The sequence below is a fragment of the Macrobrachium nipponense genome, chromosome 17, assembly GCF_015104395.2.
Source record: "Macrobrachium nipponense isolate FS-2020 chromosome 17, ASM1510439v2, whole genome shotgun sequence".
In the NCBI taxonomy this organism is placed as follows: domain Eukaryota; kingdom Metazoa; phylum Arthropoda; class Malacostraca; order Decapoda; family Palaemonidae; genus Macrobrachium; species Macrobrachium nipponense.
Genome location: NC_087210.1, coordinates 54,541,691 through 54,554,450, shown reverse-complemented (window position 1 = coordinate 54,554,450; position 12,760 = coordinate 54,541,691). Strand labels below are relative to the sequence as shown.

General features: G+C 42.0%; 1 pseudogene; it reads right to left on the bottom strand.

Moving 5' to 3' along the window:
* Positions 1-10,936: 10,936 nt before the first annotated feature.
* On the bottom strand, positions 10,937-11,623 carry LOC135195913 (uncharacterized; annotated as a pseudogene).
* Positions 11,624-12,760: the final 1,137 nt, after the last annotated feature.

The window sequence follows — 12,760 nt, the reverse complement described above, 5'->3', positions numbered from 1 at the left end:
GGAACCAGTGGCATCGGGGTTTTGCGAGGGCCTTCAGCAGGGTCGTCTTCGTCGGGGATTATGGTAGGCTTGATGCGATCTATCGAGACCCAGTCCTCACGGCGGCCGTCGATTGACATGAGGAATGCCTTCTCCTCCCGACGGATGACTTGGTGCAGGCCCTGGTAGGGCCTCATCAAGGGCAGGCGGGCAGCATTATTCCTCACGAAGACGAAGCTGCAGGAGTCCGGGGCTTGCAGGTGGAACTGCTTCCTCCTGTCAACGTTGGTCTCTCGGCAGGTACTGAACTTCCAGGCGGCTGCACGCAACCTAGCCAGGGGAATATCAGGATCATCACTGTTACTGTCAGGGTGTCTCTGTACACTTTCTCTGCTGGGGAAGGGTCGTCGTTGGCTCTAGGGGCAGTGAGGAGACCGAGGAGGACCCAGGGAAGCTGTGCCTTCCAATCGAGGCCCTGACAGCATGCCATTAAGGAAGGCTTGAGGGAGCAGTGGACCCTTTCCACCATGCCGTTGGCTGCGAAATTGTAGGACGTCATGGTGTGGTGCTTGGTCCCCATCAGGCGTGCCAGGGAAGACCAGAGCTCTGATGTGAAGGCGGGTCCTTGGTCCGTTGTGACGTCGTCGGGCACTCTGAAGTGGGTGATCCAGCTGGTCAGGAGGGCTTTGGCACAGGCGTCTGCAGTGGCTTCTGACATCGGGGTGGTCTCGGGCCACCTGGTAGACCAGTCGATCACTGTCAGGAGGTATCTGGCACCATCAGATGGAGGAAGAGGCCTGCCGACGTCGACATGGGGAAAAGCGTGCCACATGAACTTCTCCGTGAGGAGCCTGGTTGTCGAGCGGGGCAACAGGTGCACGAGGCTGTGAATAATGTCGAACACCTGTTTCCTGCGGGAGGCAGGTATTAGGGACGAGGGCGTCATGTGCTGGTATCGCAGAGAAGTGTCATCCTGGAGGGGCCGAAGGGGATGTCCTCTCAGAAGGGTGGTGATGGTGGTCCGGTAGCCTGGTACTTTGCAGTCGGAGGCTTGTTCACACTCTAAGTCTTCATAGTCAACACCGAGGTGAAGGGAGTTTATCTCAACCCTCGAGAGGGCGGTTGGGTCGTCGGGGGTGTGGCTGTGATCCTCTGCAGATGAAGGGAACACCGACTGCATGGCGCCAGTGTCAACCAGCATCTTGAGGCCGGAGATGCTGTCCTGGAGGTAGAAGCTCCTGGGTAGGGACTTCATTACAGCCGCTGCCATGGGGGCTTGTTTTGGGCGCTGCCTCCATCGTTTTTTGGAGAGCGGAAGGAGCAATTGCAGCTTGGGTGGTGATAAACAGAGTGAAAACCCACTGCACCAGACTTTCCATCTTCATGATCTCAGCATTAGGGATCTGGCCTTGGACTTCGGGAGCAAGCTGGTGAAAGAAGAGTTGACAGAGGGTGCTCACCTCCTGCCTTCATCCTTGGTGGTCCACCTCTGGCAGGAGGACCAGGTCCTGGAGCTTCTGCCAGGCCAGTCTGGGATCTGAGGTGGTCATGGGGTTGACCATGAGGTCGAAAATTTGGGTGGCTCGCTGGAGAACTGGGAGGGAGAAGACCTGGATGAGTTCCCTCTTCAGGCCTTCATAGGGCAGCTCCCAGGGATGGCTGCACATACATGGGGCGAGGTGTTTGAAGGCATCCACTGTGAGGGTCGTGGTGATGAGGTCTGCCTTGGTGCTGTCCTGGGTGATGCCGTGGATTCAGAACTGTATTTCTGCTCGCTGCAGCCATGTTGCGACGTCCTCACTGCAGAAAGGCGGCAGCTTTACGTGGTGGGGCTCCGAGGGTGCGGTCGACTGGAGCACGGGCACGAGCGTCGAGTAGGACTCGAGTGCGAAGAAGGATCGTGTCGTGGATTGTGGGGTCGAGGCAGACACAGAGGAGTCAAGTGAATGCTTACGGTCGACAAGAAGTTATAAATGGTGTTGAGGAGTACCAGAGAACCTACACTAGGCGTTGTATGGGTCCGTTAAAGGTTCTCTGAAGGTGAGCGGCAGTAATTAGTCCCTTAATGGCAAAGTCAAAACTGCTTGGGTCACCAATTGTGAGGACGAAAATACATGAATAATATTACATAGAGGGAACGGATTCCCAACATATATACATCAAAAGAAAGGGCATAAAATGCTCTACATTTTAGTTCCTGGAAGAAAAGAGAGGACATATGTATATACAGATTTTTACAATGAACGTTAGTGGCGTGCTCAAGGGATAAATATTCAAAGGGTTTTTCTAGTGAGTATTCTATCGTAAGTAGTTTTGTTATTAAAAATTATATACTTGTATGGATTTTTGGCTTCTGTTCAATAATGTTTTTTTTTAGTCTTCAAAACATTTCCTGTTGTTAGTTTAACTTCTAAATATTTTATTGACTCTATTGCTTCTATGCCTTTTGTTACATTAGAATAATCTGCTTTCGTTACTAATTATCACATTAATACTTGTATGTGTTGAAACCACACATTCCTGACACATCTGTAACATACAGCATCAATCACTGGAGTGGCAATCTCCCTGCCGAGAGTATAGCTTCGCCTGGCCATACGTATTGAAAGGTCTCGGTCCAGCTCATAGTACGATACTACTTTATTACTATTATTTTTGTCTTTATTATCATTATTGTTAACCTTACTAAGTTCTAGACTTTCTAGGATTAGTTTCACTTGTTAACAGGGTTCCAGGAAGGGGCTGATTGATACACTTGTGTTGTCGTCGATAGATTTTTATTCAGACTGAAAGAGATAAGTGGGAACAACGGACATGTCGCATTGTTCACATACAGGTGGCACCACAACTCACCAGTGAGAAAGACTAAACACTAAAGAAAAGTCAACATACAAGCGGTGAGTGCAATGTGCTAGCACAATATGAACAAAATATGAACAATACAAATCACAATATGCTTACACTTCCCCTTGATTTTATTGTAATGCAGCAAATTTTACAAGAACTGATGCTGACAAGAATTGGATAGCCAACGGCACAAAACAGCAAAATTGCATTGATTACACAAATAAATAAAAAAACGCTTGCAGATAAAGAATAATGCAGCTGAACAAGCAAAAAAACTGAATATACACAGTAGCTACAAAAATAAAGGATAAATGCAATTACACCTGCTATCACATTTGGCAAAGGATTACAATGCAAAAAGAATTTATCAGAAGGACAAACTAAGAATTTTGGCATGGCTCTGACTATTAATAAGTAATAAGTCCAATTCTTGCACACAACTCCTGTGTCTTCCTCCTAGTCAAACCCTTGGTTAGAAGGTCGGCTAGATTGTCACAAAATGCCACACATTGCAACTTGACCAATCCCTTCTTTACCACATCCTTTATGAAGTGATACTTCACATCCACGCCCTTGGAATTATCATTGACAATGTCCTTCTCTGCAAGGTTGATTGCTGCTGTATTGTCAGCAAGGATGCATGGCACCATGCAAAGATCACTTGCATTGATCTCCTTTAATATGCCACATAGCCACAGTACTTCTTGCGTAGCGATAGCCACAGCAATGTACTCCGACTGTTGTGAACGTAGCAACCACCGTTTGCTTCTTGCATCTCCACTCCACGGGTCTTCGGCAATACACACCACCAGTCCACTGAACGATTTTCTGTCTACCTTGTTGTTGGCAAAGTCAGCATCAGAAAAAATCAATGCCTTCTTCCCACTCTTCCTGAATACTATGCAATAGTCACGGGTGTGTTTTAGGTACTGTATCAGGTATTTCACTGCAGCCATCTGCTTTCTCTTGGGGTTGGCCAAGAATTGACTGAGATAACTGACAGCGAAACTCAAGTCAGGTCTTGTCCCATTTGCAACGTACAGCAACATACCTATGGCTCTTCTATATTCATGACTATCAGCATCCACATCTGGCTCATTGTTGGCAGAGAATACATCTGCACTGAGAGGACTGTGTTTTCCTCTGCATTCATGTAACTCATGCTGCTCCAATATCTGATCGATATAAGCACGCTGGTCAATGCTTATGGTGTGCTCATCCTTTTGCTATATTCTCAAGATAAGAAATCAGATATTTCTCCCAGCTCTCGTATTTCAACTTGTTGGCCCAACTCTTTCTTGAACCAATCAATATCTTCTTTATTTTCCCACACAGCAATGTCATCCACATAAAGTCCAACATACACTTTCCTTTCTTGATGATAGAATAGGCAAGGGTCACCAACTGATGGGTTGAACTTCATGTGTATAAAGATTTTCTTGATCTTATGGTACCATTCTTGCCCTGATTGTTTCAGACCGTAAAGGCACTTCTTCAGCTTGCATACCATCCCATTCTTGTCAATATCAAAACCCTCCAGTTCTTCCAGGTATACTTCTTCCTTGATATCACTATTGATGTAGGCAGATATTACATCGACATGTCACACCTCAGTTCCTTCTCCACTCCCACAGCGAGCATCAACCGAATGGTCTTTCTTTTGATCACAGGCGAGTAGGTTTCCATATAGTCAGTCATATCTCTGTGCAAATCCTTGTCAACTAACCTGGCCTTGTACTTTGTAGGGTTGTCACTAGCATCAGTCTTCAGTTTGAACTTCCATGTTGACCCAGTGACTTTGGTTGGTGGCCTTGGTACAGCCTCCCATGTATTCATCTCAGTCAGTTTCTTAATCTCTTCTCCTATAGCATATTTCCATCTGTCTGCTTGGGGACTAGCTAGGGCTTCTTTGGCACTCTGTTTCAATGATAGTGGTCTCTTCATCTGGCTTAACCACTAGACACTCAGGGTTGTCTTTACATTCTTGACACTGACATTTCTTTGGTTTAGGCACTCTAGCGGACCACTGCAGGACTGGGACTTCTTCTTGAACTTCAGCTTCTTCATCTTCAGGCAGCACTGGAATTTCTTCAAAGACAGAAATCTGCTCATTATTTACGTCTCCATGCCCACCATCTTTACCGCCTTCCTTTTCCAGACCGTCTCCCTTCTGCTCCCATTTTTTTTCTGTTTCCTCCTCGGAATCTGACTTATCTGAGAGTTGTAGATAGTCTGTTTTCTGCTTCCCCTGATCACTGGAATCTTCTTTCTTCTTCCACAGGAAAACATCTTCATGGAATACAACGTCCTGCCTAATTCTTACCCTTCCGGTCTCTGTGTTCCAAAGCCTGTATCCATCCTTTGTATCCTCCTGATAACCAAGCATGATACACTCAACAGTCTTGCTATCAAGCTTGCTTCTGACTTCTCTCATGGCCTGAGCTCTGCATCTGAAGGGTCTCATGCGTTCATAATCACTCCTTGTGAGTTCCTTTCCTGTAGCCAGTTCTAACGGCAGCTTAAAATCGATGGCACTGCTCGGCGTCCTGTTCCGGTTGTAGGCAGCAGTTGACATAGCTTCAGCCCACAGTCTTTTTTCAGCTCCAGCTTCAGATGATATAGTCCTCACCATTTCCATAAGTACGCAATTTTGTCGTTCCGCTCTCCCGTTCTGCTGTTTACAGTAAGGCACACTCCTTTCATGCACTATTCCATTTGCAGCCAGATAGTTGTCCAACTGCTCTTTACCAGAGTATTCCCCTCCGAAGTCAGATCTAATTTTCTTCAGGGTGTGGCCCGTGAGATTCTCCATCTTGGTCTTGTACTGAATAAGTCTAGACAATGCTTCATCCTTGGACCTCATTGGCATTACAGTCAGATACATGGAGTAATCGTCAGTGAACACAATAGCATAATGGACCCACCAAATTAAGGGGTATTAAAGGGTCCCATAACATTGGTGTGCACTAGCATCAAAGGTTTAGGTGCTCCTGATGTCCTTGCAGGAAAAGGTATCCTTGTCATCTTCCCCTCAATGCATGCTTCACATTTTCCACATTCTTCTTTCTTGACATTAGTCAGAATTGGAATTTTCTTCAAAGTGTCATAGTTGAGATGACCCATTCTTTGATGCCAAGTCTGCATCGATACTTTAGCAGGCAATGTCATAGTAGCTACCTCATTATCTTTACTAGGCCAATCCAGATTCATAATGTACATCTTCCCCTCTTTTCTAGCAACAAAGAGTTCAATGCCACCCTTGGATGCCTTTGCTAGGTCACCCACGAATAATACCGAAGCACCCTTGGCAGTGATCTGTTGTACAGACACCAGACTACAGTATAGGTTAGGGACATACATCACTTCCTGAAGCACCATCTTACATTTGGCTTGAATCACGATTACCCCTCTTCCACCGAAAGTCTATGTCCATCACTGATTTTCACAGATCCCTTCCGTTGCAGGTTGAGGTCCTTGAACTTCTTAATGTCACAGCACATATGATCTGACGCACCTGAGTCCAGAAACCACTTTTCTGCCAATGATTTTGACATGTATGCAGGTGCATCCGCTTTGGCAAATAGGAGCACTGCTTCTACTTCTTCAAATTCAGCTACAGAAGCCTTGGCATCCCCTTTCTTAATGCATTCCTCCTTGAAGTTCTTCCAGATTGGGCATTCCCTTGCCTTGTGTCTGGGCTCCTTACAGGTGTAACACTATTTTACTATCACAAGAGGTGTCCTGCTTCTGAGGCTGCTGATTGTGCTTCTGTTAGAATGCTGTTTAGCCATTACCTTTAATGCCAAAGGTTCTTCTTTGCTTGGTGTCGCCCTGTTGTACAATGCTAATGGCATTTCTTCCATCACAAGCTTGCTCTTTACATTTCTTGATGTGACCCTATCCAGATCACCCTCAAAGGATCTCACAAAAGCGTCATACTCCCCGAGTGGTAGCCCAAGCAGCAAGAAAGCAGCAAAGCAAGTGTCATTTATTGGGATACCACCCATTCTCACCGTCTGAATCAACTCATCCATCTTGGAAATGTAATCTGCCATTGGCATTGATGGCACTTTATCCAACGTAGCCATTTCCTTGAAAAACAGCATGGTGTGAATAATCTCAAATTTATTTCTTCTGTGTGTCCCACACTTTCTTTGCGAATTTGAACTCACCAACATCGTAGAGAGTAGAGCTGTGCAGCGCCTCGATAATGACTCCCCGAACTCAGCGATTGACTCTGGCTTGTTCTTGGTTGAGCTCTGCCAAGGCCTTTTCGTTCTCATTATCTAGGACTTCACTCCAAAACCCAGGTTCAATGGCATTCCAACAGTTCTTGTCAATCAGTCTTGCTTCAATCCTCTTCAACCACGGGTAGTAGAAGGATCTTCTTGGAGGTCTCTTCCCTTTCTTCATATTCGGCCATCTTGAACTTACTTCTTGATGAAACGCTTTAAGGGAAGCTTAGCTATAGGCTAACACTTTCTTCAGTCTAGACGATATCACACTTTTCAGTCAATACCTGTTAACCCTACTAAGTTCTAGACTTTCTAGGGTTAGTTTCACTTGTTAACAGAGTTCCAGGAAGGGGCTGATTGATACATTTGTATTGTCATCGGTAGATTTTTATTCAGACTGAAAGAGGGAAGTCGGAACAATGAGCATGTTACTTTGTTTACATACAGGTGGCGCCATGACTCACCAGCGAGAAAGACTAAACACTAAAGAAAAATCAACATACAAGTGGCAAGGGCAATGCACTAACACAATATGAACAAAATATGAATAATACAAATCACAATATGCTAACAATTATTATTATCGCTGTTGTTGTTATTGTTGTTATTACTACTGTTATTATTAGTGTTGCTGATATTATTATTGTTATATTATTATTACCTTACAAAAACGGGTTGGTCTAAGCACTCCAACCATTGTGGTCAAGGCCTAAATTACAGGACTGTTTTTGCATACAGTCACTAAGCACTAACTAAACAGTAATGTACATTCACTAAACACTAATATTCACAATACACTTACACTTACTAAACACAGACTTACTTTACATTCACTCAGTAAACACTCACACTTAACATACACTTGCACTCAATAACATATAACTCACTGAATACTCAACACTCACCATACACTAAACGCTCACTAAACACTTATAAAACACTAAATGGTCACTAAACACTCATAAAACACTAAACTCACTAAATACTCACTATATCTCAAACATTCAGTAAACATTCACTAAACAATCACTTAATCCTAAATATTAATTAAACACTAAACAATCACTAAGCACTCACTATACACTAAACACTCACTAAGTACTCACTATACACTAAACACTCACTGTACATTAAACTAAACACGCACTAAACATTCACTAAGCACGCACAAAACTGTAAACACTCCTTAAACACTAAATGCTTATTAAAGCCCTAAACACTCATTAAACACTAAACAGTGAATGACCATCCACTCATTACTCATTAAACACTCAATAAACACTTCTAAAGATTCATTAACCACTAACATCCACTAAACACTCAATAAAAACTTACAAACTAAACATTAACATTCACAAGACATTCACTAAGCACTCACTACACACAAACATTCACAAAACATTAGCTTAGCCTAAACACTCACTAAACATTTACTAAACACTAACATTCCCTAACCGCTAAACACTCACCAAACATTCACTAAATGCTTATGCACCAAACATTTGCTAAACACTAACATTTAATAAACCCTAAACACTCAATGAATACTTACACAATAAATATTCACTGAATACTTATACATTAAACATTCACTAAACACTAACATGCGCTAAACCTTCACTAAACCCTAAACACACAAAATATTCACTAAACCCTAAAAACTCATTGAATGTTTACACACTAAACATTCACTAAACACTCATTAAACATTCACTGAATACTTACACTAAATATCCACTAAACACTTATTCATAAACATTCACTAAACACTTATTCACTAAACCCAAAAATTCGCTAAACACTTACTCATTAAATATTAACGAAAAAATCACATTCCACTAATCCTCTGTTCAATTTGCCGGTTACCAGACCTTTAAAAATGGCTGCAAGGCTTTGCAGCGCTGCTCTGGTGGAAGACCATCCAACTACGTAGTACTGGCATAAAGATCGCAACTCCAGGTATATACCCTCTATGATTTGTAAGGGTTCTAGACGATTCAATTGTTTCCTCTACACTCTTGGCAAATTTCAGGCTATCATATGAAAAAATACTGCCGCTATCTTGGATAAGTCACATTTATAAACAATGACTTCGTCCTGTACTTCTATAATCAAGAAGGTTATTAGAAAAAAAGATGGTTTAAATATTGCACCTTTTTCTTATTCCACCATCATGTCGATTCAGTCGGTATTTTCAGCTATTTCTATTGTATTACTATCCTCCATTGTGGGGTAGTGCCATCAGTGCACCGCATGCAGCGCACTGTAGGCATTACTTAAGGTTCTTTGCAGTGTCCCTTCGGCCCCTACCTGCAACCCCTTTCATTCCTTTTACTGCACCTCCATTCATATTCTTTTTCCTCCAACTTACCTTCCTCCCTCTTCTGACAATTATTGTTTCTTAGTGCAACTGTGATGTTGTCTTCCTGTTACACCTTTTAGACCTTTTCACTGTCAATCTCCGTTTCAGCGCTGAATGACCTCATAAATTCCAGCGTTTGGCCTAAATTTATATTCTATTCTCTATTATATTATCTTTTTTTCCATATAAATTTATTTTCACCTGCAATTATGTGAAATTTTTTTTTAAAGATTACTTTGCATTTACTCCACTTATTACACTGGGCTGCGCTGTTCAAGGTCTAACATATAATACCTGATTTTAGGCCAGTTTTTTGCATTGAATCCAAAAATCATGCTCATTTTACTCAATCAGATAAGTTAATGAAATATTAGTACATTAAGAATATCCTAAATTCCGATCTATTTGTAGGTGAATGAAACACAATATTGAAAATACTAGACTGATTTATTCACAGAAGGCTTACAAAATATTTTGATTAGATAGTAAGAAGAGTATAATGAACTAAGGAAGCTACTCATGGATGAATTGCCGCTTCAGGGACTTCCGTTTGTGCTGAGCAGACTCCACATCCCTCTTCAGGCACCAGCAGTAGTAGGTCGGAAAGTTGACATTCCATTGGTCTTGATAGCGTTCCTCCACAACACTGATATCTTGGTGAAAGCGCCCAGCCTCTTCTTCACTGAAGTCGCCACAATTATCTGGAAAATAGTCCAGATGAGACCGGAGGAAATGTATTTTCACTGACATGTGCACACCAAGTTGGTGGAAATTCTCCATTAACTCTTCAACCACCTTCTGATACTGAGAACTTCTGTGGTTGCCAAGGAAGTTTGCAATGACTGACTGAGTTAATGGACAACCAGGCAGAGAGTTCAGCAGGATTCAGTGCCTCATCAAAACTAGCGTCCTTGATGAGTTCCCTTATTTGAAGACCATCAAATACACCTACCTTAAATTTCTCCATGCTTTTTTGTAGAAACTTCTGATGGAAGAAAGCAAATCCTCGGCCTTCTCTGCCCAATGCCTTTACAAAATTCCTCATGAGACCGAGTTTGATGTGGAGGGGTGGAAGCAATATCTTGCTAGGTTCAACCAGAGGGTGGGACAGAACGCTGTGGGACCCAGGTTTTGATCTTTGTCTTGATGGCCACTCATGTCTGACATTATGCTGGTCATCAGCACGGGTATCCCATAAGCACAGAAAGTATGGATATATACTTTGTGCAACCACCATGAAGTCCTAAGATGAGTCCAACAACTTTAAGATCTCCACAGATCAACCATTTATGTTCCTGGTAATTCAGAGCAGACAACATACGTTCCATGCTTTTGTGGGCTTCTTTCATTTCAACTGAGTGTCCAACAAGGATGGATGGAAATTTATTTTCGTTATTCAGAAGAACTGCCTTGAGACTTCTGTTAGATGAGTCAGTGAAAAGTCTCCATCCAAAGCATCATACTTCAGACCAAGTAATTCAATCAGGTCAACAATATTGCTACAGTAGACCAGTTAAGATGCTTCATCAAACGTGAAGAATTTTCTAAACCCTCTCTCGTAGTCCCGATACCAGTAGAATGTTTTTCCTAATCCCAGTAGACGTTTCTCTCGAAGACAAGAACCCAGTAGCTGGGCAGACTCCTTGGAAAGGTTCAAGGCTCGTGTCAGGTCATTAAGTTCGGCTTGAGTCAAAGGCACCGGTTGGTCATCCTCTTCTAGCCTGTAGTATGCACCTCACTCAGCTGTATCAGTCATGTCACTAGATTCGGAATCAGAACTAGATTCTATGGTGACATTTGGCTCAGGAACAGGAAGATCAGGGCCGTGGGGGACTGGCTTTATGGCAGAAGAAACATCAGGGTATTGAACATGGTGCTTGTTCTTGCGATTGATACCGTTTAGATTTGTCATGCAAAAGTAGCAGTCGGTAATGTGATATTTCCCTTCCTTCCACACCATTGGGACATTAAATGGCATATTCTTCCTTTTCTTGTTCCTCCAATCCCGTAAGTTCTCTACACACGTTTTGCAAAAGATATGGGGAGCGAACGGCTTATCCTGGTCACCTAGTTTGACTCCAAAGTAAGCTTGATATGCCTTCTTCACAAAATCCGTGATTTTTGCTTGACAGTCTGGAAGAACCACATGTCCGCATATGTAACAGAACCTATTAGGATGGCTTTTACACTTCCGATCCATTCTTATGCATATCTAGACCTGAAAAGAGAAATAAAAATAATTAACAAAGGTTACTTAAACGCTTGGATAATTGCGGTATTCAGGACAAATATGCTGGTATAGAAATAGAGTATATTTAGAAACCAGACCTGACCCAGGAAAATGACCGGTATTTTTTCGTTCAGCATCCAAAAAGGATCCTAAATCAGTTGGAAAACTCTTGACCTTTGTACAAAAAAGGTTTTGAAACTCAGGCCAGTGTTATCTGTCTGCATACTTTCTATAATATACGCAAAAATGTTTTTGTAGTGATATCCTCTGTTATTATTACTTTTGACAAAGGCTTCTTTCCAGTTTTCTCTTTTGTCACCGCAGCATCAAAATATTCTCGATTCTCTACGAATTCCATTTCTTCTTCCACTGTGTGTAAAGTCAAGTTTATTTTACCGGTTTTATTTATTTCCTCTTCGTGTTCCTTCTCATTTCATTGCTTAAATTTTGCGGAATTTTACTTTCGTCCAGGTAGAATAAATATGTAACTAACATTTTAATGAGTCTTCCAGCCATTCATATTTGACATTTAACATACGGGTGAAGTTCACTGCTTTGAATTTTACATTGATCTATTTAACAACCCAAATTGCTTTAATAATATGGTTTGGAAGTAATTGCTCGTTGTTAAACCACTTACTGCTTCAAACTACCCTTTACAAACTGAGGACAGAGTGAAAAGGGCATAAAGATCAAGGTAACCACTATGCGGGTAAATCCAAGATGGCCGCCATAAACTCAAAAGCATAATTTTTCGTTTTCCCTCACCCATGTATCATTATGACTGCCATAAAACCTTATTAAATGCTGTTATAAAGACATTATAGATTAGTTGTTTTATTGATATTACTTTTCTCTTCATTGAATTAAATAAATTTGTTATTTTATTGATATTACTTTTCTCTTAATTAAACAAAAAACAAACTTAAATCCAAGACGGCCGATAACACATTTAAACATTCTTGCATGACAAAATGAACACATGTTCATTTTTACTTGTTTAATGGGTCAGACATCATCATCGTCATGACCATCATTATCACCATCATCGCTCATCTTCATTAAATAATACAGTGGAATAATTTCTAATACAAAATGAAACTAGAT